The 23,840-nt window shown below is 39.3% G+C and overlaps 1 long non-coding RNA gene and 2 other non-coding genes across 5 annotated transcripts; all 3 read right to left on the bottom strand.

The window, feature by feature from the left end:
• Positions 1-5,012: 5,012 nt before the first annotated feature.
• LOC115856347 (uncharacterized) lies at positions 5,013-20,304 on the bottom strand. Of its 3 annotated transcripts, none has more exons than XR_004040796.2 (4): positions 20,089-20,304; positions 10,879-11,057; positions 9,304-9,391; positions 5,013-6,705 (listed from the first exon to the last, which is right to left on the bottom strand). It is a non-coding gene; the product is annotated as an uncharacterized lncRNA (long non-coding RNA). The 3 variants fall into 3 exon arrangements; XR_004040794.2 differs by having other exon boundaries at positions 9,304-9,413; XR_009563757.1 differs by having other exon boundaries at positions 9,304-9,432.
• On the bottom strand, positions 8,599-8,730 carry LOC115857658 (small nucleolar RNA SNORA63). The gene has a single exon (XR_004041328.1). It is a non-coding gene; the product is annotated as a small nucleolar RNA SNORA63 (small nucleolar RNA).
• LOC115857730 (small nucleolar RNA SNORA81) lies at positions 9,053-9,223 on the bottom strand. The gene has a single exon (XR_004041359.1). It is a non-coding gene; the product is annotated as a small nucleolar RNA SNORA81 (small nucleolar RNA).
• Positions 20,305-23,840: the final 3,536 nt, after the last annotated feature.

The raw sequence follows: 23,840 nt of genomic DNA on the forward strand, positions 1-23,840 counted from the left end.
GACTGATACTGTCTTTACCAATAGTTTGATTAACACAAGTTCACTACAAGAATTATAATTTCACAAGCCAACAGCATACATGATAACGTCTCTTAATAAGGCAATAAAGAAATAACACTACAAAGATATGATAGATTAATTACACTATTGTTGCAGGCGAGGGGAGATGACGAAGTCCCATTTCGCCTGAGGTGTACCTTTTCTCTGAGGTTGGTTCTCGGGAGAGTGGGCTTAACCAATCAGGAGCTGAGGTCCAGCTGCTAGCAAACCGAAAGTGAAAAGTTCCCTGTTGCTATAGCAGGTTGCTAGGGAACGAGGGCGCAGGTATAAGCTGCTAGAAGATCCTGGTGGGGCGCTGCAGGCTTTCTGCCACCACCAGTAAGAGTCTCCTTTACCACTGCAGGAGCCAATGTCCCAAGGTCTTGATGAAATAAAATTATTTTAAGGCAGGACAAGAAAAAAAATTCAAACATAAAATTCTCTCCCTGCCCCTTTCTGCCACTAGCCCCTCCCTTTAGTGTGCATCGTACATCTGCACCATACATTAACCAGATCTCCTTAGAAGACAAAAGAATGCCTGCTGGACCAAAAAGAGCAATTTTCTCCCAGTGCCAGCAAGATAACTCCTTAGGAGAAAATATTCCTTTCCTTTTCCTGTAGGGGGTCACGATCACCCACTAATCACCTTGTATGTGCAGATCTAGACTATGTAAACTATCAATATATTTTCTCTGATATATAACTCTTTGTTTCTGAAAGTATTTAACTGTGTTTGACTTCTAACAGGGGGAACAGTCAGTCCTTAGAGCTTTCTGAAAGAGTGTCTCCCAGGTTATAATTCTCAAGTTGGTTCAAATAAAACTCTATTTATTTATTTATTTGTTTTGCGGTACGCGGGCCTCTCACTGTTGTGGCCTCTTCCGTTGCGGAGCACAGGCTCCGGACGCGCAGGCTCAGTGGCCATGGCTCACGAGCCCAGCCGCTCCGCGGCATGTGGGATCTTCCCGGACAGGGGCACGAACTCGTGTTCCCTGCATCGGCAGGCGGACTCTCAACGACTGTGCCACCAGGGAAGCCCAAAACTCAATTTTTTTTGATTGACTCAACTAATTTTTTGTCAACAGTCTTCAGACAGCTAGATCAGCAAAGGTTAGCTTTGCCCAAACCGAAACTCTCGGATTGTCCCTACACATTCTGGGTATTTATAGTCTAAATGTCCCCTCATCCTAGTTGCTTCTTCATGTGTTTTTACTGATAACCCCCCAGCTCATCCTCTCAGCAGCTGAGCTCTGAGTGCTTATTAACCCCACCGATGAGATGATGACATCCTGACACAGCTTATTTCATTCTTATGTGGAAACAACTTTACATCTAAAAACAACTTCCTTTTTGTTTGTCTTTGTCATAAACAAGTGGATTAAAACAACTTAAGTCATAAAAAAGTGGATTTGAAATCATATCAGACCAATATACAATACATGGAGATGCTTTTGCTTTTGGTTGGGAAAGGCCATGAGTGACTATATTTAATTTGGAGGAGTTGAGGTGTTCTTTTGTTATGAAAGAGAAACTGGGCACTCTAAAAGAGGAGTTTACCTTTCCTAGATCTTCCCTCATCACAACAACCCTATCACTGGGGTTTAGATATGGTTTATGTAAACAGTGGCTAAACAATTGAAGTTGCTGTGGATGGGAGGGTTTGGTTTTAAAACTTCCTAACTACACTGAACTGAGGAGAGTGACCAACAGTTCTGATTTGCCCAGGACTGTTGAGTTAGCACTGAAAATCCTGCATTCCTGGAAGCTGGTACACAAAAAATCCCAGTTTTAGGCAATGAATGCTGAAGGTTGGGGGAGAAAGTATAAGTCCATGTGGTAGATGCCCAAATAGCTGAAAGTGACACTATTTTTAGTATCGAGTGGATACAGCATAGATTATGTCTTCCAGAGTTGCTGTTGTTTTTTTTTGTTGTTGTTCCTTGCTGCTGTTGTTGGCAATCATGATTTGTAGTCACAATAATTGATTATCTATTTGTGCGTTACTCTAAGTGATGCACCTGAAGTGTACAACTTAAATGTATTTGGAGTGTCAGTGTTAGCAGCTCTCTTTGACTTGGCCTGTAGATTGACAATTGTGCTTTGTGTTGAGATAGTGCTAGTTTAATTTTGACACTATGAATGTGTGACAGTATTTGCTAAGAGTTCAGATAATGATCATGAGAACGATGACCATACCAAAGCTGGCATGATGTAGACATCATCTTAAAGGAAGGCTAAATGATTGTGTTATTTTAATGACAGATGGAAGGACTATTACAATTGGATTAGGAAATTTAAAAACCAAAACAGTACATTCTGCACAATAGATAGAAAAGAATTGGGGATTGGGCATTACTATGGTTTGAATGTTTGTGTCTCCCTAAAATTCATATGTTAAAATCCTAAAGCCCCATGTGATGGTATTAGTAGCTGGGGCCTTTTGGTTAGGTCCCAAGGATGGAGCCCTCATGAATGGTATTAGTGCCCTTATAGAAGAAGCCCAAGAGAGCTCTATTTTCCCATCTGCTATGTGAGGATACAATTAGAAGTCTTCGACCAGGAATAGGGTCCTCACTTGACTGTGCTGGCACCCTGATTTCAGACTTCCAGCCTCCAGAACTGTGAGCAATAAATTTCTGTTGTTTATAAGCCACCCAGTCTGTGGTATTTTGTTACATCACTGCCAACAGATTACAGCAGGCATGGTGAAGAATCGGATATGAAATCCTGTATGGAGACTGAAAAAACCCAACATCTGATGACTTGGAAGTGCCTAGAAGTGAAGTATTCTGTGAGTAGAGGAGAAAAATAGTTTCCCTTACAAAAGCCCAGGAATAGAGCTACATATAGTCAATTATATTGATCTGATCTTTGACAAAGGAGCAAAGGCAATGCAATGGAGAAAAGATAGTCTTTTCAACAAATGGTGCTGGAACAATTGGACATCACATGGAAAGAAATGAATCTAGACCTTATACCTATCAGAAAAATTAACTCAAAATGGATTACAGACCTAAATATAAAACACAAAACTATAAAACTCCTGGAAAATAACATAGGAGAAAATCTTGATGACTTTGGATTTGGTGATCACTTTTTGGATGCAACACCAAAGGCAGGAAAGCTATTGACTTTGGACTTTATCCCAGGCAAAAAAGGAAAGCTATTGAATAATTTATATTTTTATGAGGTCTCTCTGGGGGCTGAGTGGTAAATGGATTGGATAAAGCAAGACCAAGGGCAGGAAGGCAAATTTGGAGACCACTGCCAAAGTCTAGATAAGACAAGGAGGTACAAAGTAATGAGCTAAGCATTACTGGAGAAATATGGTAAGTTTAGTTTTGAACATATTGTAGTGCCAGAGTCATCAGACTGAAAACATCCAGGGAGTGGTTGGTCTAATGCTTGGAGGAGCACACAGGAAGCCTAAGAAGAGTGACAAGAGCATAGCAGAGGGCCACATACATAGGAGGGAGAAAAGTGAGAGTGGGGCCCTGGTGGCAGAAGTGTTGTGGAGGAAGCTATTGAGTTCAAGAAAGTAATCAAAGATGTCTTTAGATGGAGATAATAGTTGACTTTGATTCTGAATAAAATCCACATTATTAAGCAGGGCTGTGCAGGCCTTTTGGTAAATTCTGTAGTTATTTATACCTTTCCCTAATACAACACGTTATGTTTGTTGGATTTTGTCTAATCTTTATGTAGTTCTCTCCACCTGCCTTCCAGTCTCTGTAGGGAACAGATGTTAAGGTAGATGCCATCCCCTACATCTCATTCTTTAGGATCTCCTTTCAAAAATTTACTTACTGAAGACAGTGGTGACTTTTAATTCATTTGATACTTCCAAGGATTCTGGCATTTGTCTTATTTGCCACATCAGCAGTTTTATGATAAGTTGTGTAAACAAAGGATGTTACACCCTGAAAGGAATTCAGGATGAAGCGTTTTGTTTTTTGAATATATGGGCCCCTAAGTAGTTAAGATGCGTATGTAAGGAAGAATTTCAATGACCCCAGATTCTTGCATCTTCCCATATATAGATAAGCACAAAAATAATCATCTTGAGATATTTGGGTTTTTTCTGTATATGTGATTAGCAGTAATCTTTTACCAATATATATGCTTGACTACGTGTATTTCCCAGCCAAAAAAATCATATATATACTGGCTCCCCCAATCCCTACCTCTTCAGAGCAGTTCCTCAGAGCTATCTGAAAAGCTCTGGGCTATAGCCCGGGCTATAGTCCTCAGTAAGGTCCCTGAATAAAACTGAAACTCACTGGTCTTACACTGTACATTATTTTCCAGTCGACAGTGGCAAGCATCAGTTCTAGGACTGAGAAAGGACAAGGGTGCTGCTTTTCCCTAGAAATTCATTACCATATTTTTTTCCTATCTGATACCAATCAAAGCAACTGGTGGAATAGTCACTGTCTGTCAGCATTGTTCTTTTGACAAATTATAAACTGTGGTCAAGAAAAAAGATTGGTTAATAAGTAATTTGTGAGAAGGAGAAAACAAGGATCATACTCATTCCTTCTGTAATGGAATCTACTATAGCAACTCCATGTTATTGTTATGGAAAAAGAAATTTACTGCTTATTAACAAAAAATTTGCTGTTGAGTAGCTACATGGTATATACAAGGAAATGTTTGCCATACCAGAAGAGGGAGGAATCTTACATTCTAATGCTTCTTTTTTCTCAAAGAAGCAGATAATGCTTAGTAGATAGTACTGATGAAATCTGCAGTTGATCAGTCTTTGTGCTACTGCCATGTAGCCGCTAACTTGGAACTATTAAAACTTTTTACGAAAAGCCACGTTCATTGTGTCCTCTGTAATTTTACAACTAGAGTAAAATATTTACTACAGTGCTGTTTTAACCTTTTCCTTTGCAAATATGGAGTTATGGCAAGAAGTACAGATCTTTAAGGAATAAGGACCAAACAACTTTAAAGAAAAAATACGTCATTTTAATTTATTGAAAATTCAATATACAATACAGCAATTTTTCTGAGACTTAACTGTAGGACATGATTGTTGCTGGTGTTTAGCAAAAGACTCTAGTTTACACTTACCACTAATAAAATGCCTTACTGAATAAAAACGATACCAAACAAAATAAATTCAAATATTTTCTTAAAAAATCATTTTAAAGTTAGTTCCATTCAGTCTAATGGCTAACACAATAACAGCAGATATACTAGTTTAATATAATTGGCTGTTTTTATACAGCACGTATCTTTCAGTCAACAAGTATATTATTAAATGATAGTGAACACTCAATATAACCATGTGTAGAGAACTAGGAGATAAAATTCTAAGATTTACAACCCCATCTTTTTCTTAAATTGAAGTATAGTTGATTTACAATGTTGAGTTAATTTCTGCTCTACAGCAAAGTGATTCAGTTATACATAAATATGTATTCTTTTTCATAGTCTTTTCCAATATGTTTTATCACAGGGTGTTGAATATAGTTCCCTGTGCTATACAGTAGGACCTCATTGTTTATCCATCCTGTATATAATAGTTTGCATCTGCTAACCCCAACCTCCCAATCCATCTCTCCTCTCCCCACCCCCACTGCCTTGGCAAACACAGGTCTGTTCTCTATGTCTGTGAGTCTGTTTCTGTTTCGTAGGTAGGTTCATTTGTGTCATATTTTAGATTCCACATATAAGTGATATCATATGGTATTTTTCTTTCTCTTTCTGACTTCTTCACTTAGTATGATAACCTCCAGTTCCATCCATGTTGCTGCAAATGGCATTATTTCATTCTTTTTTATGGCTGAGTAGTATTGCATTGTATTATATGTACCACATCTTCTTTATCCATTCATCTCTAGGTGGACATTTAGGTGGTTTCCATGTCTTGGCTATTGTGAATAGTGCTGCTATGACCATAGGGGTGCATGTATCTTTTTGAATTATAGTTTTGTCTGGATATATGCCCAGGAGTGGGATTGCTGGATCATATGGTAATTCTATTTTTAGTTTCTTGAGGAACCTCCATACTGTTCTTCATAGTGGCTGCACAAATTTACATTTCCACCAACAGTGTAAGAGGGTTCCCTCTTCTCCACACCCTCTCCAGCATTTGCTATTTGTAGACTTTTTAATAATGGCTATTCTGACTGGTGTGAGGCAGTATCTCATTGTAGTTTTGATTTGCATATCTCTGATAATTAGCCATGTTGAGACTTTTTTCATTTGCCTGTTGGCCATCTGTATGTCTTCTTTGGAGAAATGTATATTTAGGTCTTCTGCCCATTTTTCGATTGGGTACAAGCCCATCTTTTATAGCTACCCCAACAGTCTAATTCTAAAGAGGATAAAGCCAATGACTTTCCTCACATGAGCTCATGGCTGAAGTTGCTTTGCTATCAAAATCTATATTTTTGATCTGTTATGAGCATTGAGACAAAACTTCAAATATTTCCCCCAAAAGAAGCATGATGCACCTTGTGATTGCCTATTCACCAACAGCAAGCACTACATTCAAAACCATTTCATCCCAGGAATTAAATTAGGTCATCCACATTCATTGGCATTTCCTCCAGTGTAGTATGGTAGAAAGGCTCAGTGTCACAAAGAATCTTCTTCTTTTCTTCAATGTTTAAGGCCACAGCCTTCCTCCCAAATTGACTCCCACTGCCAATTCTGAACAAAAGAAAAATTATTAATCAGAATATCACTTATCAAGCACTACATAAAGTACTAATGATATGAGCTACTTGTTAACCATCAGTGGCTGTTTATTTGCCAAGATTATACTTAGAGGACTTCTAATTGGAGTACTAGATCCTAGTCACAATATCTAGAGAAAAAAAAAGATATCTTTTGTGGTTAGCTCAAAAAGATTCTTCTGGTTGCAAGATCAGATTCTATCAGGTGGCTTGAGTGTTATTACTTACAGAGCAGATGACAGTATTGTGTTTGGGGTAGTGAAATTAAAACCCCTACCTAAGTGGGCCAAGAGCAGGTGTCAGCCTGGGACAAACATAAATACCAGGGACGAAACAAAAGGAACAGCTGTGTAATCCATTTTGACACAATTTTGGAACTCTAAACTGAAAATATAAACTCTGGAATGTTAACTATTGTTTAGGACTATGCCGTCCAATGCAATAGCCACTAGCTACATGTGGCTATTTAAACTAAAATGAAAATTTAGCTCCTCAGTTGCATTAATCATATTTCAGTAGCCGCACATGGCCTGTCACTACTGTGTTGGGCAGTGCAGATATAAAACATTTCCCTCACTACAGAAAGTTCTATTGGACAGATTTGATCCAGGACTTAAAACTTTTTCCAGTGTGGGGGAAACCTCTAAAAATTTATTATGGTAACCCATATTTATCATTGCTTTCTGCTCAGGTCACCTCATACACTGTAGCAGATGCCTGAGATATGTTTACCACCATAGCTTTCTACTAAAACAGATGATAGAACCAATCAAAAATGTCTTGGCTGGAGCAACTTAAAATACCAAATAACCAGTACAAGAGGAAAACAAATATGAGAATACTGACTTGCTCTTTAACCAAACAACATGCTATTTCACTTATGAATCTATGTCCTAAATCAGGCCAGTGCCATGTCTGAGCATCACCTCATTATCTATTCTTACCAACTACTATATTTTTTGACAAGTTATTTTTATATTAGTAGCAAGACATAATTCAATTTATTTAGTGATAAAGCTACTGTAACTAAGCCAGGGTCAATATAAATTGCCACCAGAAGATGCTGAGAAACATCTTAATTACAGAGGAATCACCAAGAAAGCACAAGACATGAGCAACATGACTTAAAAAAAAAAAAAAAGACTCGTGTAAGTTAAGACAACCAGATCTAACAGCATTATTGATTTTCCCTTTGAATATCTACTCTGTAGGGTCCAAAATCTGGGCTACATTTAACACTGTTTTCCCACTGTGTTCTGTTTAACCACGAATATTTCCAAGTACAATTTAAATACGACTTACGTGTTACTACATTTCCTGATTCAAGGTTGTCTGGCTGACAAAATCATACTTGAAAAGCAACACATGAATTTATTTTTCCAGAATAAAAGCAAGTAATTCAATGAAGATGACAAATACTCAACTGAAAATATAGTTTTCATAAGTAGTGGGCAAGTCATAGTTTATAACCATAGACATTAGTTGTACATAAAAATCATGAGCCTGAGATATGATAATATCTGTTCAAATTCTGATTCAAAAAGCAACTTCTATACAATCTTTCAGGGCACAAAATAGTAGCGAACTGCATATATATCACACAGCTCACTGGAGTATGGTCTTTATTCCCCCACGTAGCTTGAGCTGACAAAGATGATGAAAAATCTTCCCCTTGAAACCATCTTTTAGTAGGTAAATATTGTAATTAAATTAAATGCCAGTAAGTCAGTAGTAATCAAAATGCGTTTGGTCCCTTATCTGAATTCCCTCTTGGTAATGTCTCTTTCTTTCTGTCACCACCTGTAAAATATTAATAAGCCTTAACTCTCAGGAGTCATTTGTTGAGTCAGGGTTTAAATTGGTACATGTGTATGAGACCATGCATCCCTGGCTGCTACAGCACCATGGCTAACAGGGCTTGAAAGGAAACAGTCTTATTTTGAGCAGGGGGCAAAGACAATGCGGCACTTCACAGCTACATTGTAACTAGATCCTGCTTCAGTTTTTAAGGAAATAATTAGAAATTAACAGTGTCTTAAGTAGCAATACTAGGCAAGAATAGCTCTTGCCACATCAGAACTGAAATTCCTGGCATGCGTTTTCTCAGAGCCAGTCTACCCTTTGTCTGTGTTCTGAAAAAGAACAGCCTGTTTACTGGCCGGTCTCTCATATGTCACAAAGAGCATACAATTCCTTCCCTACAGTATTTCAGAGAGGAAAATGTTAATTCAGATCAGAGTCAGAATAAAAAGCCATTTGACTTCTCTATCCCTACCATTGGAAGGAACCAGTTAGAGAAATTCATTCTATTAATTCTGCCTAAATTCTGTACCAAATCTTAGAACAAAATACCCTGGAGTTACCTGCAGTTTTTCTACTATCTGGTATGGTTGTTTTTTTCCTTGCGTTTACTCTGTCAGCTTTATTACAAGCACTAAGACACTACAGATACTAGTTACTGCAATTTTAGCACAGAGATTAAATAAGTTAAAAAAATAATCCTGGCTATAATTTTTATGTATATCAATTAGAAAAACATTACCCTCTTTCAAAATTATTATAAGATATTCACCTTTTCAGAGGTCAGCTCTTCTTTCTTCACCAGAATTTGAAATGGATTTCTCAGGAACTTTTTGAGGTCTTCAGCATATCAATTGGCACTAAGGCAGAAAGCAACACAACCTTAAAAAAGAGACAATGACTATGTTGACATATCAATTATAACAGTTTTCATAATAATACTTAGAGAAATAATGTTTGAGACCAAGCGTCCCTGTCTTACTACAGAACTGAGCTAGACAGAGATTGTAGGACACAATTGCTTTCGGCAGAGGAAAGGACAATATAGCACTTTACAGCTATATTGTAACAATGAACCCAACCTGCCAGCTGCAGAAAAATCACGTGCACACCTGAGTCCTTGTGTTTGATTTCTGGTAAATCTCGTGGATTTGACCTTTAATCCTTTGGCTCAACATTTTTACTGGCTTCATCCAAAATAAGCATCTTGATCCATTTTGGAAAGCGAAAAAAAAAGCCTTACTTAAGAGTGGGTTGTGCATAGAGACTTCCTTCCAGAGACTACAGTACAGAAGGAGAGGGGGGAAGAATAAGTTTATGTGAAGAAACCTGACAAACTACCTCAGCCAGGTGAGGTAGAATGAGATGAAATAGAATGAGATAGAATAGATAGAATAGAATGAGATGAAAATGTTACTTTACCTCTGTGGTCTTCCTCCCCAACACCCATAACTACAGTCTTATCTTGAGAAAAACATCAGACAAATTCCAACACAAGTGCATCCTACTAAATATCTGACCAGTGCTTCTCAAAATGGTGAAGGTCAGGCTTCCCTGGTGGCACAGTGGTTAAGAATCCACCTGCTAATGCAGGGACATGGGTTCGAGCCCTGGTCCAGGAAGATCCCACATACCGCAGAGCAACTAAGCCCGTGCGTCACAACTACTGAGTCTGCACTCTAAAGCCCGCGAGCCACAACTACTGAGCCCGTGTGCCACAACTACTGAAGCCCACATGCCTAGAGCCCATGTTCCACAACAAGAGAAGCCGCCACAATGAGAAGTCCATACACCGCAACAAAGAGTAGCCCCTGCTCGCCACAACTAGAGAAAGCCCACACGTAGCAATGAAGACCCAATGCAGCCAAAAATAAATAAACAAAATAAATAAATTTTTAAAAAATGGTGAAGGTCATCAAAAAAAAGGAAATATTTGAATAACTGTTACAGCCAAGAAGAGCTTAAGGAGGCATGACAATTAAATGTCACGTGGTATCCTGATTGGGATCCTGGAATAGAAAAAGAACATTAGGCGAAAACTAAGGAAACCTGAATAAATTCTGGACTTTAGTTCATAATAATGTGTCAGTGTTGGTTCATTAATTTTAACAAATGTGCCATACTAATGTAAGCTGTTAACACTATAGGAAGCTGGGAACTCTCTTCTCAATCTTCCTATAAATCTAAAACTGTTCTAAAAAATAAAGCGTATTAAAGAAAAGTATTAGTATCACCTCTAGATATTCATGCATGAACTGGCTTAAACGATTAGGATAATTATTTTCCCTCCCATAACCCAAATATCACGTGTTAAAATATGCCCTAGGAAAAATATGGCAATACTTACAATGATATATTCTATTTAACATATCAAATGGTCTCCCTGGAGTACCAGGACATCATGTGCTCCCTCCTCCACAAGCCTGAAGTTTTTGCATTTTATTTTGAACACTGGTTCCACACAATGCAGGCATGACAAGTTGCTCCAACATAGTAGTATCCAAGTGCCAGAACTACCTTTTGGATCTAAAAGTCAAAAGCTTAAATTATTACGTTACACAAATAAAGGCTCCATCAAATGACTTTCAAAGCACATGGCTAAATGCTAAACTGTTCATATTTAGTTTAAAATTCTGGTCTGCGAACAGCTTTTATGCAGCACAATACAGAATCACTTCCAAGCTTACAATGCAGACAAATTAAACTGCTTCAAGATAAAATCCCTTTAAGCAACTCATTTAAAAAAAATTTTTTATTGGGGTGTAGTTGATTTATAATGTTGTGTTAGTTTTAGGTGTACAGCAAAGTGGATCTGTTATACATATACATATATGCACTCTTTTTTAGATTCTTTTCCCATATAGGCCATTACAGAGTACTGAGTAGAGTTCCCTGTGTTATATATAAGCATCTCATCTTTAATTAAATTTTTGTGCCTTTTCAAACTTGGGATCCTTAGTTTCCTAGAGATACCAGCTAGATAATTAAAGAACCAAACAATTAAAGAACAAACAGTTCCTACATTTTTCTTTTACATGTAAGACATGTAAGTAGTGAAATAAGTTCTACATTTACAGCTCCAAGGCAAATTGTTCTGATATGTATTCCTTGATTATCATTCACTTTAAAAATAAATATCTTTCCAATAGGAAACTTATATAGCCCTGATCTTAATAAAGCCTAAAGCTTTGCTAAGAAAAGCTTTATTTCATAGCTAACATAGCAGTAAGCTTTGAAAACAGACAGCAGGCAACAGATGTATCACAAATGACAAAGATTCCCAACTAATTACAGATACTGCATTTTTCATGTTGCAAAATTGCATTTAAACTTAACAACAATAACACAAAGTGCATGTATCCTGAAAGAAAGAAAGCTTTAGTTTCTCAGTCTACTGAGTACAGCCCTGCAAACCATAAATGCAAGCCTAGTTTAATTTGAAACAAAACCAAAAACTCTATGCATGCATGGACAATAGTTTTTAAAAAGGTTCTTTATACTAAGTCATAAGCTGTTCTTCACTTTTGTAAAACCTGAAGCATCTGGGAATTTATGTCCCCCTGGGGGAAGCCCTACATCAGTGACTGAAGGTGGATATACCAGCTTGCTGGCTCCCTAGTGAGGACAAGGGGGATATTCACCAAAGAAACTGGCCTACATGCTCAGTGACTGACACCATCCTCTACTGTTGTGTTTCAGTATCAAGTAGAGTTCTCTATTGTGGATGCATCATGAATACTAAAAAACACTTCATCATCTCATCTTATTAAAGTCATGAAAGACTAAAAATGAGGACTTGTTCCAGAATGAGGCAGATCAAAGAGACATGACAACTAAATTCAACATGTGATCCTGGATTAGACTATAGACCACTAAAAAAGCAGCTTTTCTTTTCTTTTTTTTTTTTGTCCCACCCCAAACCAGTTTTTCTTTTGGTAAAATGTACATTTGTTGGACAACTGGCTAAATCTTAATAAGTCTGCTGATTAGATAATAATATTGCATCAAAATTAATTTCTTGATTTTGATAACTGTACTATGATGTAAGAGAATGCTATTTTATACATAGTTTTTAATGCATGTCAATCTGTCTCCTCATTTGGCATAGCACTTTTCCTTTTTCGCTACCATTTCTTCCTTCATTAAGAGAGGTATCAGTTTCCAAACACTGGGATGAATGTTTATAATGGAGCCTCTACACCGTTTGTTTTTGGTGTGTTATCACAAGTCTGTTAATCAATGTTCCAAAGTTCTATGGGAAATGTGGGTTCAACACTGTACCTTCAAACCACTGAAGGATTTGCAAATGATATTTTATCATTTTCTAGTATAGTATATAACCTGGCTTTAAACTCTCTTATTTCACACTTCCAGTAAGTTTTAACACCATATTTTCTATCAAGTTGATACGTAGCTGTTATCATCTACTATTTTAAGACCACCACGTCTACTCGTCACTGTGTAGATCATTATGAGGGCTAAGATTTATGTAATATAAAAATAGGAGTACTGTGTCAATGGAGAACTGAAACTAAACTGTCACCCAGTTGAAACCAGACTATCAAACCAAACTGTCAACTAGTTATTTTATCTTTTATGGCAAAATTGCCTTATGACCACTTGGTTATGCAGCAAAAATGTCTACAGCAAAGATGCTTATGGCAAAAATACCAGACACATACCACAGATGTTTGAACCTTGTGAATATACTGAAAACTACTAAATTGTAAAATTTGGGGTAACTTCTATGATATATGAGTTATATCTCAATTAAAACCATTTTTTTTGTTTTGTTTTTGTTTTGTTGTTTTTTTAGAGAAATAGGAATGCCACTTAGTAGGTTAAAGCATTTGACCAGATGATGGTGTTTCTGACCTAAGTGTGTGGTGGTATTGGGCAGAATGAATTAATTAGATTAAAAAACATGTAGGCAATAGAATAGCACTTGGTGATTACTCAGATGTGGGTGGAACAAAATGAGGGGAGGGAGAGGGAGAGATGTTCAAGGACTCCCAAATTTCTGACATTAACTTTGTGGGCAATGATGTTATAATCTACTGAATTATGACAGTCTGCAGGGAAAAGCAGGATTAGCACAGGATTGTGAGTTAAATTTCAAATATATTGAGTTTGGGGTATCTGTAGCACACCAAGTGGAGATGTTGAGTAGGCAGTTGAACAACATGTGATGTTCAGAAGAAATCTGAGTTAGAGACAGAATATGGGGGTTTTCAACAAAGCTATAGGAGTAGATGAGATCCAGAAGATCCCACTTCCAACATAAAGTGTTGAGGAGTTCCAACATCTAAGGGTCTGGTAATCTAGCAAGAGACTGAGAAAGAGAGGAGAGAGTAAAAGGAAAACTAGACTTACTTAAAAGAGAAGAGCCAAGAGAAGAATTTATTCTAAAAGAAGGGTGTGACCTAAGAATGGTTGGCAACCTTTTTCTGAAAAGGGCCAGATAGATTAAAAATATATTTGGCTCACAGGCCATATAAAAACATGCTGAAGCTGGATTTGGTTCACATGCTGTAGTTTGCCCAAACACTGGATTAGGGTGTTAAATGTTGCTAAGAGGTCAAGAATCCATTGGCTTTAGGGACAAGAAAATTATTGGTAACCTTAGCAGGAATAGTTTCAGGAGAGGGGTGAGGACAGAAGAACAACAGGTTGAGAAGAGAATGGGAAGTAAAGAAATAGAAACCTCAGGGTAGACAGTTCTTAAAAAACTGATTAAAAATGGGAAAAGAAAGAGAGTGTTAGGTGCGAGGAAAAACAGGGACTTACTCCCTGAAGAAGAGACTACGGAATATTTAAATACTGGTGGGAAGGATTTAGTAAAGAGGGAGTGGTTAACCATCCAGGTGATAGAAGTGATAACTGATGGTAGAGATCCCTGAGATGGTGAGAGGGGAAGGATTCAGAGCACAGGCAAAGGGACTAGACTTCGATGGAAGTTGGATGGCTGCAGATGAAGGTGGGTGGGCAGCTTTGCTGGCAGGAAGCTCAGAAGCTTGGGTATTCTATTTTCTCAGTAACATTGAGACCATTTGCTGAAAATGGCTTATTAGGGATGTCACAGGCTTGAAAAAAGTGAAGAGGATTTGAAACAGCAGTTGCATAAAAAGGAAGAATGAGGGGGCTAGAGAAGCACAATGGGCCTGCTGTGCAGTGTGAAAACCCAGGTGAAGTTGACTACCATGAATTTATTTTAGTACCAAGTCTTTCAAGTGTGCAAGTTTCTCCAGCTCTTCTGGGAGGCTTGCTGCAGGCAGAAGAATACAGACAGTTGGATTCATCTATGGTTGAAGTTTTCCCTGTTGGATAACAGCTAGTAATAATTGGTAGCATTTATAAACCTTGGGGATGACAGGGTAGGTTTTCGTTAGTTATGATTTTAGAGATAAAGTCTCAGATATGTTAAGTGACTTGTTTACGATCACGTGGGTAATAGTGAGTAGTTGCTAAGATTAGACCTTCAGTTTTCATAATTCCACATTCTCTTCAAGGTGGTGGCAAAGTTTTGTAGTATTTTTGGAGAAAAACTGGGAAAAGTTCCCAAGAGGAATTTTAGAGAATGGTTTGTAAGTGAACTATGTTAACACTGTAAATGCTAAGGAAATAAAACAATATACAAAGAAATATAAAACTCCTACGAAGCTTGACATTTGGTTTTTAAAATATACTAAGTCTACTTCACCATAAACAGCTGACCATAAACCTACTTTCTGGCTTTATCCCTCACCCTGTAGTCATTATCTTTCCCTTGGGGCTTGTTAATGTTTCTTCCTGTTTATAACACAATGACAATGAAAACCATATAAAATTATACATGGGGAGCAATTACTGAGACTAACATATAAATATTTTATTATATTAGCCTGGCTTACAGATATTGATTTGGTAAAATTGGTATATTTTGGTCTAAGGTATCTGTTTTAACTATTATTGAACAGTACATTTCTTTTCACTGAAATTCACAATATTCATAACATTCTTAATTACCTGGCTTTTTTCAACTTAAAATTAAAATATTTAGGGAGGTGGAGTCAAGATGGCGGTGTGGGAGGCCGTGAAGTTAGCGTCTCCCCACAACTAGGGTGCCTGCCGGCCGCTGGTGGCGGACTCTGATGCCCAAGGAGATGGGAGGAACCCCAAAGTGAACCAGTAGGAGGTAGGGGGACTGAGCGGGGAGGAGAAGTGGAGGCAAGACAGGAACGGCGCCCCTGAGGCTGGGGAGATCAGGAGAGGCAGGTGGGAGGGGCCCTCTGGGAGGAGCGGGAGAGGAGTGGAGAGTGATTGCCCCACCCACTCAGGCACGGGGAGCCTGCTGAGTTCCCAAGCTGGTGGGTCCTGGGGGTATAGGACGTGGGGGGGGGGGGTGGAGATCAGGAGAGGCAGGCGGGAGGGGCCCTCTGGAAGGAGCAGGAGAGGAGTGGAGAGTGATTGCCCCACCCACTCAGGCACGGGGAACCTGCTGAGCTCCCAGGCCGGTCCCCTGCCCTCCAAGGGCACCCCCCACCCCAGCCTGCCGCATTGGTCCTCTGGGCATAGGAGGGAGGCCCGGGGGCCCCCCCAGGGAGGGGCCCTCCCAGACCAAAAGAGCAGGAGAGGAGAGGAGGATGTTTGCCCCACCCACTGGAGCCCAGGAAGCCTGCCCCCCCCCCCGCCCGCTTCTTTCCCCTCCTCAACACATTAAAAGGATCATACACCATGATCAAGTGGGATTTATCCCAGGGATGCAAAGATTCTTCAATATATGCAAATCAATCAATGTGATACACCACATTAACAAATTAAGGAATAAAAACCACATGATCATCTCAATAGATGCAGAAAAAGCTTTTGAAAAAATTCAACACCCAGTTATTATAAAAACTCTTCAGAAAATGGGCATAGAGGGGATCTACCTCAACATAATAAAGGCCATATATGACAAACCTACAGCAAGCATCATACTCAATGGTGAAAAACTAAAAGCATTTCGACTAAGATCAGGAAAAAGACAAGGATGTCCACTCTCGCCACTCTTTTTCAACATAGCTTTGGAAGTCCTAGCCACAGCAATCAGAGAAGAAAAAGAAATAAAAGGAATACAAATTGGAAAAGAAGAAGTAAAACTGTCACTGTTTGCCTATGACATGATAATATACATAGAAAATCCTAAAGAGGCCACCAGAAAACTACTCGAACTAATCAATGAATTTGGTAAGGCTGCAGGATACAAAATTAATGCACAGAAATCTCTGGCATTCCTATATACCAACAATGAAAAATCAGAAAGAGAAATTAAGGAAACACTCCCATTTACCACTGCAACAAAAAGAATAAAATACCTAGGAATAAACCTGCCTAAGGAGGCAAAAGACTTGTACTCAGAAAACTATACAACACTGATGAAAGAAATCAAAGATGACATAAACAGATGGAGAAATATACCATGTTTCTGGATTGGAAGTATCAATATTTTGAAAATGACTATACTACCTAAAGCAATCTACAGATTCAATACAGTCCCTATCAAACTACCAATGGCATTCTTCACAAAATTAGAACAAAAAATTTTACAATTTGTATGGAAACACAAAAGACCCTGAATAGACAAAGCAATCTTGAGAAAGAAAAACGGAGTTGGAGGAATTAGGCTCCCTGACTTGAAACTATACCACAAAGCTACACTAATCAAGACAGTATGGTACTGGGACAAAAACAGAAATATAGCTCGATGGTACAGGATAGAATGCCCAGAGATAAACCCATGCACATTTGGGCACCTAATTTAACAAAGGAGGCAAGAATATACAATGGAGAAAAGATAGCCTCTTCAATAAGTGGTGCTGGGAAAACTGGACAGCTACATGTAAAAGAATGAAATTAGAACACTACCTAACACCATACACAAAAATAAACTCCAAATGGATTAAAGACCCAAATGTAAGACCAGACACTATAATACTCTTAGGAAAACAGGAAAAACACTCTTTGACATAAACCACAGCAAGATCTTTTTTGACCCACCTCCTAGAGTAATGGAAATAAAAAAAAAAATAAACAAATGGGACTTAATGAAACTTAAAAGCTTTTGCACAGCAAAGGAAACCATAAACAAGACAAAAAGACAACCCTCAGAATGGGAGAAAACATTTGCAAATGAAACAACAAAGGATTAATCTCCAAAATATACAAACAGCTCATGGAGCTCAATATTAAAAACAAACAAACAATCCAGTTAAAAAATGGGTGGAAGACCTAAATAGACATTTCACCAAGGAAGACATACAGATGGCCAAGAGGCACATGAAAAGATGCTCAACATCACTAATTATTAGAGAAATGCATATCAAAACTAAAATGAGGTATCACCTCACTCATGCCAGTCAGAATGGCCATTAACAAAAAATCTAGAAACAATAAATGCTGGAAGGGGTGTGGTGAAAAGGGAACCCTCTTGCACTGTTGGTGGGAATGTAAACTGATACAACCACTATGGAAAACAGTATGGAGGTTCCTTAAAAAACTAAAAATAGAACTACCATATGACTCAGCAATCCTACTACTGGGCATATACCCTGAGAAAACCATAATTCAGAAAGAGATATGTACCACAACGTTCATTGCAGCACTAGTTACAATAGCCAGGACATGGAACAAACCTAAATGTCCATCGACAGATGAATGGGTAAAGAAGATGTGGCACATATATACCATGGAATATTACTCAGCCATAAAAAGAAATGAAATTGAGTTATTGGTAGTGAGGTGGATGGACCTAGAGTCTGTCATACAGAGTGAAGTTAAGTCGGAAAGAGAAAAACAAATACTGTATGCTAAAGCATATATATGAAATTTAAAAAAAATGGTACTGATGAACCTAGTTGCAGGGAAGGAATAAAGAGGTAGACATAGAAAATGGACTTGAGGACGTGGGGTGGGAGGGTGAAGCTGGGGTGAAGTGAGAGTAGCATCTACATATATACACTACCGAATGTAAAATAGTTGGCTGGTGGGAAGCAGCTGCATAGTACAGGGAGATTGGCTTGATGCTTTGCATGACCTAGAAGGGTAGGATAGGGAGGATGGGAGGGAGGCTCAAGAGGGAGGGGATAGGGGGACATGTGTATGCATATGGCTGATTCCCTTTGTTGTGCAACAGAAACTAACACAGTATTGTGAAGCAGTTATACTCCAATAAAAATCTATTAAAAATATAGTTAATTATTTAATGATTTATGCCAAAAATTCACATTTACTAAAAGTCAAAGTATAATGGCTAATCATAGTTAAAATTAACTAATTTCAGTGTCCCAGGCACTTGACAAGAATTTAATACAACAATCCTATGACGTGGATACAATTATTATCATTTCTATTTTAAAGAGGAAATGGAGGCCCAGAAAGATTACATAACTTGCCTACTGCCATCAAAGTGGCAAAGCTACGCTTTGAACCCAGGTGTGTCTCATTCCAGAGTACACTTCATTGCCTTAATCACTACCTTGACAGTTTAATACAGTTTCTTCCCCCAAATATAAAGTAAACGCCACAGCAGAGAACCTGAATATAAAACAACTCTCCAGCCCCTCTGAAAGATAAATTTGCTTTTGTTAAGTAGATTCATTCCAAAAATTATAAGAGCTCCCCAGGAAATCTTTCTTTGAATTGCACACCTGAGAGGGACAACAGAACTGAAATTGGCTTTTTTTTTTTTTTTTGCGGTAGGCGGGCCTCTCACTATTGTGGCCTCTCCCGTTGCGGAGCACAGGCTCCGGACGCGCAGGCACAGCGGCCATGGTTCACGGGCCCAGCCGCTCCGCGGCATGTGGGATCTTCCCGGACAGGGGCACGAACCCGTGTCCCCTGCATCGGCAGGCGGACTCTCAACCACTGCGCCACTAGGGAAGCCCTGAAATTGGGTTTTAAAGTGTCCTGGCCCCATTACTTACTGGTTGCATAACCTTGGATTAGACCTTTTGGGTTTCATCGGAACACGGATTATAACACTCCCCATACAGGGAGTGCTATGAAAGGACACTGTAAATTGTTAGGAGGTGTATAAATGGTATTCTTGCCTAGGATTGCCAGATAAAAAACAGGACGCACAGTTAAATTTCAGACAAATAAAAAATAATGTTTTATATTTTAATTTTATTTGATATCAGAGACATATTTTTACTAAAAAAAAATTGTGTTGTTTTTCTGATATTTAAATTTTAGCTAGCATTCTGTATTTTTATTGCTAAATCTGGCAACCCTATTCTTGCCCGCATAGGTAGGGGAGCACGGAGGATGGCAGGCCCAGCTCCCTTCCCCCCACCCCCACCCCTAAGTGGAGAAAACGAAGGCAAAGGGCGGGCTGAAGAGTGAACCTAGGGAGGGGAAAGAAAGGGAAGGGCTGGGTGTAGGAGGACTCCTTCTCAGGGGTGGGACTGAAAGCAGAATCCCCTGACAAGCAGATTCTACCGAGCCTCCGGTACCTCCGCAACTCTTTCACAGCTCAGGCCGGCCAACACCCCACGCCCCCATCCCTGGGCAGAAACACAGCCGTCCTACCACCCACCGTTGCCTCGGCAGCGGCAGCGGCAGCGGCAGCAGCAGCAGCGGGCTCTGGAATGACTGCCACTGGTTCCTCTCAGTCGCCAGCAGCAGCATCGACACCACAGAGGCCGCCGCCATGTTCCTGGAGCCCGGACGCTTGTTGAAGTGCGGCTGCGTCTCAGATGTCACCCAAATCGTCCCTGCATACCGCATAGAAGTCTCTTGTCCTCCTCTGGTCTCCATCCAGTCCGAACCAAGAAATAGCCAATCCGAGCGAGGCATTCGGGAGGGGGCGTCACCACTAAAACCAATCAAAGAACAGAGCAGAGCTGCAGTAGCGGCGATTGGCCAATGAGGCTGCGTGCCCACGGGGGTGTGGTCCCTGTTTCCTCCGCCCCTTGGGCTGGGATCCAACTGGGGTAGGGGCATGCTGTGTTTAGCCTCCTTAGGTTGCCTGCGTGTGCCATGGATGTTTCCTTCTGTGGGGTTCTTTTCCTCTCATGGATTCCAGGGCGAAGAGCCCTTCATGACCTTTAATCTTCAGAGTTTTTTGAGGGGAAGAAGAAAGGGGAGCTATCCTAAGATATAAAAGGGTGTGGAGTAAGAAGAATACAAAATTTTATAATGTTTTCAAAAATGTGAAAACATGTATTTTTTAAAAATCCTCCTCTTAATCGTCTCATAATTGAAATTACAGAATTTTAAGATAGACTTAATTTTTTCTATAATGCTATTTTTAAAAATTGAGATATAATTGACATAGCGTTGTGTAAGTTTAAGCTGTACAACCTGTTGATTTGATACCTTTATATATTGCAATATGATTACCGCCATAGGATTAGCTAACAATCCTTTCACATCACATAATTATAATTTCTTTCTTTGTTTATTTATTTTTGGCTGCATTGGGTCTTCGTTGCTGTGCGCGGGCTTTCTCTAGTTGTGGTGAGCAGGGGATACTCTTCGTTGTGGTGCGCGGGCTTCTCATTGCGGTGGCTTCTCTTGTTGCAGAGCATGGGCCCTAGGCGCGTGCGCTTCAGTAATTGTGGCGCATGGGCTTAGTTGCTCCGCGGCATGTGGGATCTCGAACCCGTGTCCCCTGCATTGGCAGGCGGATTCTTAACCACTGCACCACCAGGGAAATCCCTATAATTTCTTTTTTGATGAGAACATTTAAGATCTACTCTCCTAGCAACTTTAAAGTACATGATACAGTATTGTTGACTATAATCACTAATGCAGTGCATTAGATTTCCAGAACTTATTAGTCTTCTAGTTGCAAGTTTGTAGACTTTATTTTTTACAGCAATATTGAGCATAAAGTAGAGCTTTCCCCTTCCCCCACGCATGCATACCCCCTCCCCAATATTAATATCCCCCACCAGAGTGGTACATTTGTTACAATTGATGAACCTACTCTGACACATCATAATCGCTGAAAGTCCTTAGTTCACATTAGCCTTCACTGTTTTTTGGGTTTTTTTTTCTCCTTTATTTATTTGGCTGCGTCAGGTCTTAGTTGCGGCACACGGGGTCTTCGTTGAGGTGTGAGGGATCTTTCCTTGCAGCACTGGCTCTTTGTTGTGGTGTATGGGCTTCTCTCTATTTGTGGAGTGTGGGTTTTCTCTCTCTAGTTGTGGCACATGGGCTCCAGGGCGTATGGGTTCTCTCGTTGAGGCTCGAGAGCTCAGTAGTTGTGGTGCGCAGGTTTAGTTGCCCCGCGGCATGTGGGATCTTAGTTTCCCCACTAGGGATTGAACCCGCGTCCCCTGCACTGGAAGGTGGATTCTTTATTACTGGACCACCAGGGAAGTCCCAGCCTTCACTCTTCGTGTTGTACTTTCATGGGTTTGGAAAATTTTATAATGATATGTGTCCACCATTATAAATCATAAAGAGGTTTTACTGCCCTAAGAATTGTCTGTGCTTTGGCTATTCATTCCTCCCTCCCCCATAATCCCTGGCAACCACTGATCTCTTTACAGTCTTTATAGTGTTGCCTTTTCCAGAATGTAGTGTACTTGGAATCATGCAATAAGCAATCTTTTCAGATTGACTTCTTTCACTTAGTAATATGCATTTAAGTTTCTTTTTTTTTTCATGGTTTGATAGCTCATTTCTTTCTAACACTGGCTAATATTCCATTGTCTGAATGTGTCATAGTTTATTAATCCATTTACCTACTGAATGACAGGTTGCTTCCAAGTTTTGGCAGTTGTGAATAAAACTGCTACAAACGTGTAGGTTTTTGTGTGGACATAAATTTCTAACTTTTGGATAAACACCAAGGAGCACAATTGCTGAAATGCATGCTAAGAATATGTTGAGTTTTGTAAAAATCTGCCAAACTATCTTATAAAGCACAATTTTCCAAATTATTTGCAATCCCACCAGCAATTAATGAGAGTTCCTGTTGCTCCACACCTTTACCAGCATTTGGTGTTGTCAGTGTTTTGGATTTGGGCCATTATATTAGGTGTGTAGTGGTATGTCATTGTTATTTAGTTTGCATTTCCCTGATGACATATGATGTGGAGCATCTTTTCATATGCTTATTTGCCATCTGTATATCTTGAGGAAGTGTCTGTGAAGGTCTTTAGCCCATTTTAAAAATCAGGTTATTCTTACTATTGAGTTTTAAGAGTTCTTTGTATATTTTAGATAACAGGGCTTTATTTTTTTAACAGAGAGATATGTTTTTCATAACTATATTCTATCAGCCCATAGCTTCTCTTTTTATTCTCTTGATAGTATCTTTCACAAAGCAGAAAGTCTTAATTTTAATGAAGTCTATCTTGTCAATTCTTTCTTTCACGGATTGTGCCTTTGGTGTTGTACCTAGAAAGTCTTCACCAAACCCTAGGTCATCTAGATTTTCTCCTATGTTATGTTATAGGAATTTTATAGTTTTGTGTTTTACATTTAGGTCAGTGATTCATTTTGAGTTAACTTTTCTGAAGGGAAGAAAATTGTTCCATACCACTTTTGTTTTAATTATGTAATTTATGTTGACTATGTCATGATGTAAATTTTAGATCATACTGTGGTTTGCAGTCTAAGAATTTTGAAGAGCTTCGCTCTAGGCCAGTGGTGGTCCCAGGACCAGCAGCATCCGTCATCCTGTGTACTTGCTAAAAAGGCAAATTCTCAGGTCTCATCCCACACTACTGAATCAGAATCTCTGGAGATGGGGACCAGGAGTTTGTATTTAAAAACATCACCTGTATTTCCAGGTGATTCTGTTAGTTGGAGAACCACTGATCTAGACTAAACTGGGTGGCCCCAATGGTGCCTAACCTCACCTGTGGCACCCAAGGTGGGTCCTTTGTCTTTCTCTTCATTGTTGGAGGCAGTGCTGACGATCCACTAAAAGGGAGGTAGAATCTACTTTGGCAGTGCTTAGAGGGTAGTTTGTCTTTCCAAGCTCGGGCAAATCCTTACCTGAAGGCAGAGAATGGTCTAGATTCATAAGATAAGTGATACACAGTTTGGTTCTTGTGCCAGCAGCATCTGCAAAATAAGACTAAAGCCCTAAAGGGTTATTGTGGGGCTTAAATGATGTTTGTGAAATGCCTACCATTATACCAGGTGGCACAGAGCAGTCACTTACTATATGGCGGTGGTAGCTGCTATAATTGACACTGCCTATCACAACCCTGAGCATATAATTGATGTTCAATAGATGTGACTGATTATTAATTCATTCATTAGAGAGGAAGGCAGGCTATTCTGACTTGTTCCTTGATTTTGCCATATATTAGAGCAATGTGATTT

This window comes from Globicephala melas, chromosome 4 (genome assembly GCF_963455315.2).
Source record: "Globicephala melas chromosome 4, mGloMel1.2, whole genome shotgun sequence".
Lineage (NCBI taxonomy): Eukaryota > Metazoa > Chordata > Mammalia > Artiodactyla > Delphinidae > Globicephala > Globicephala melas.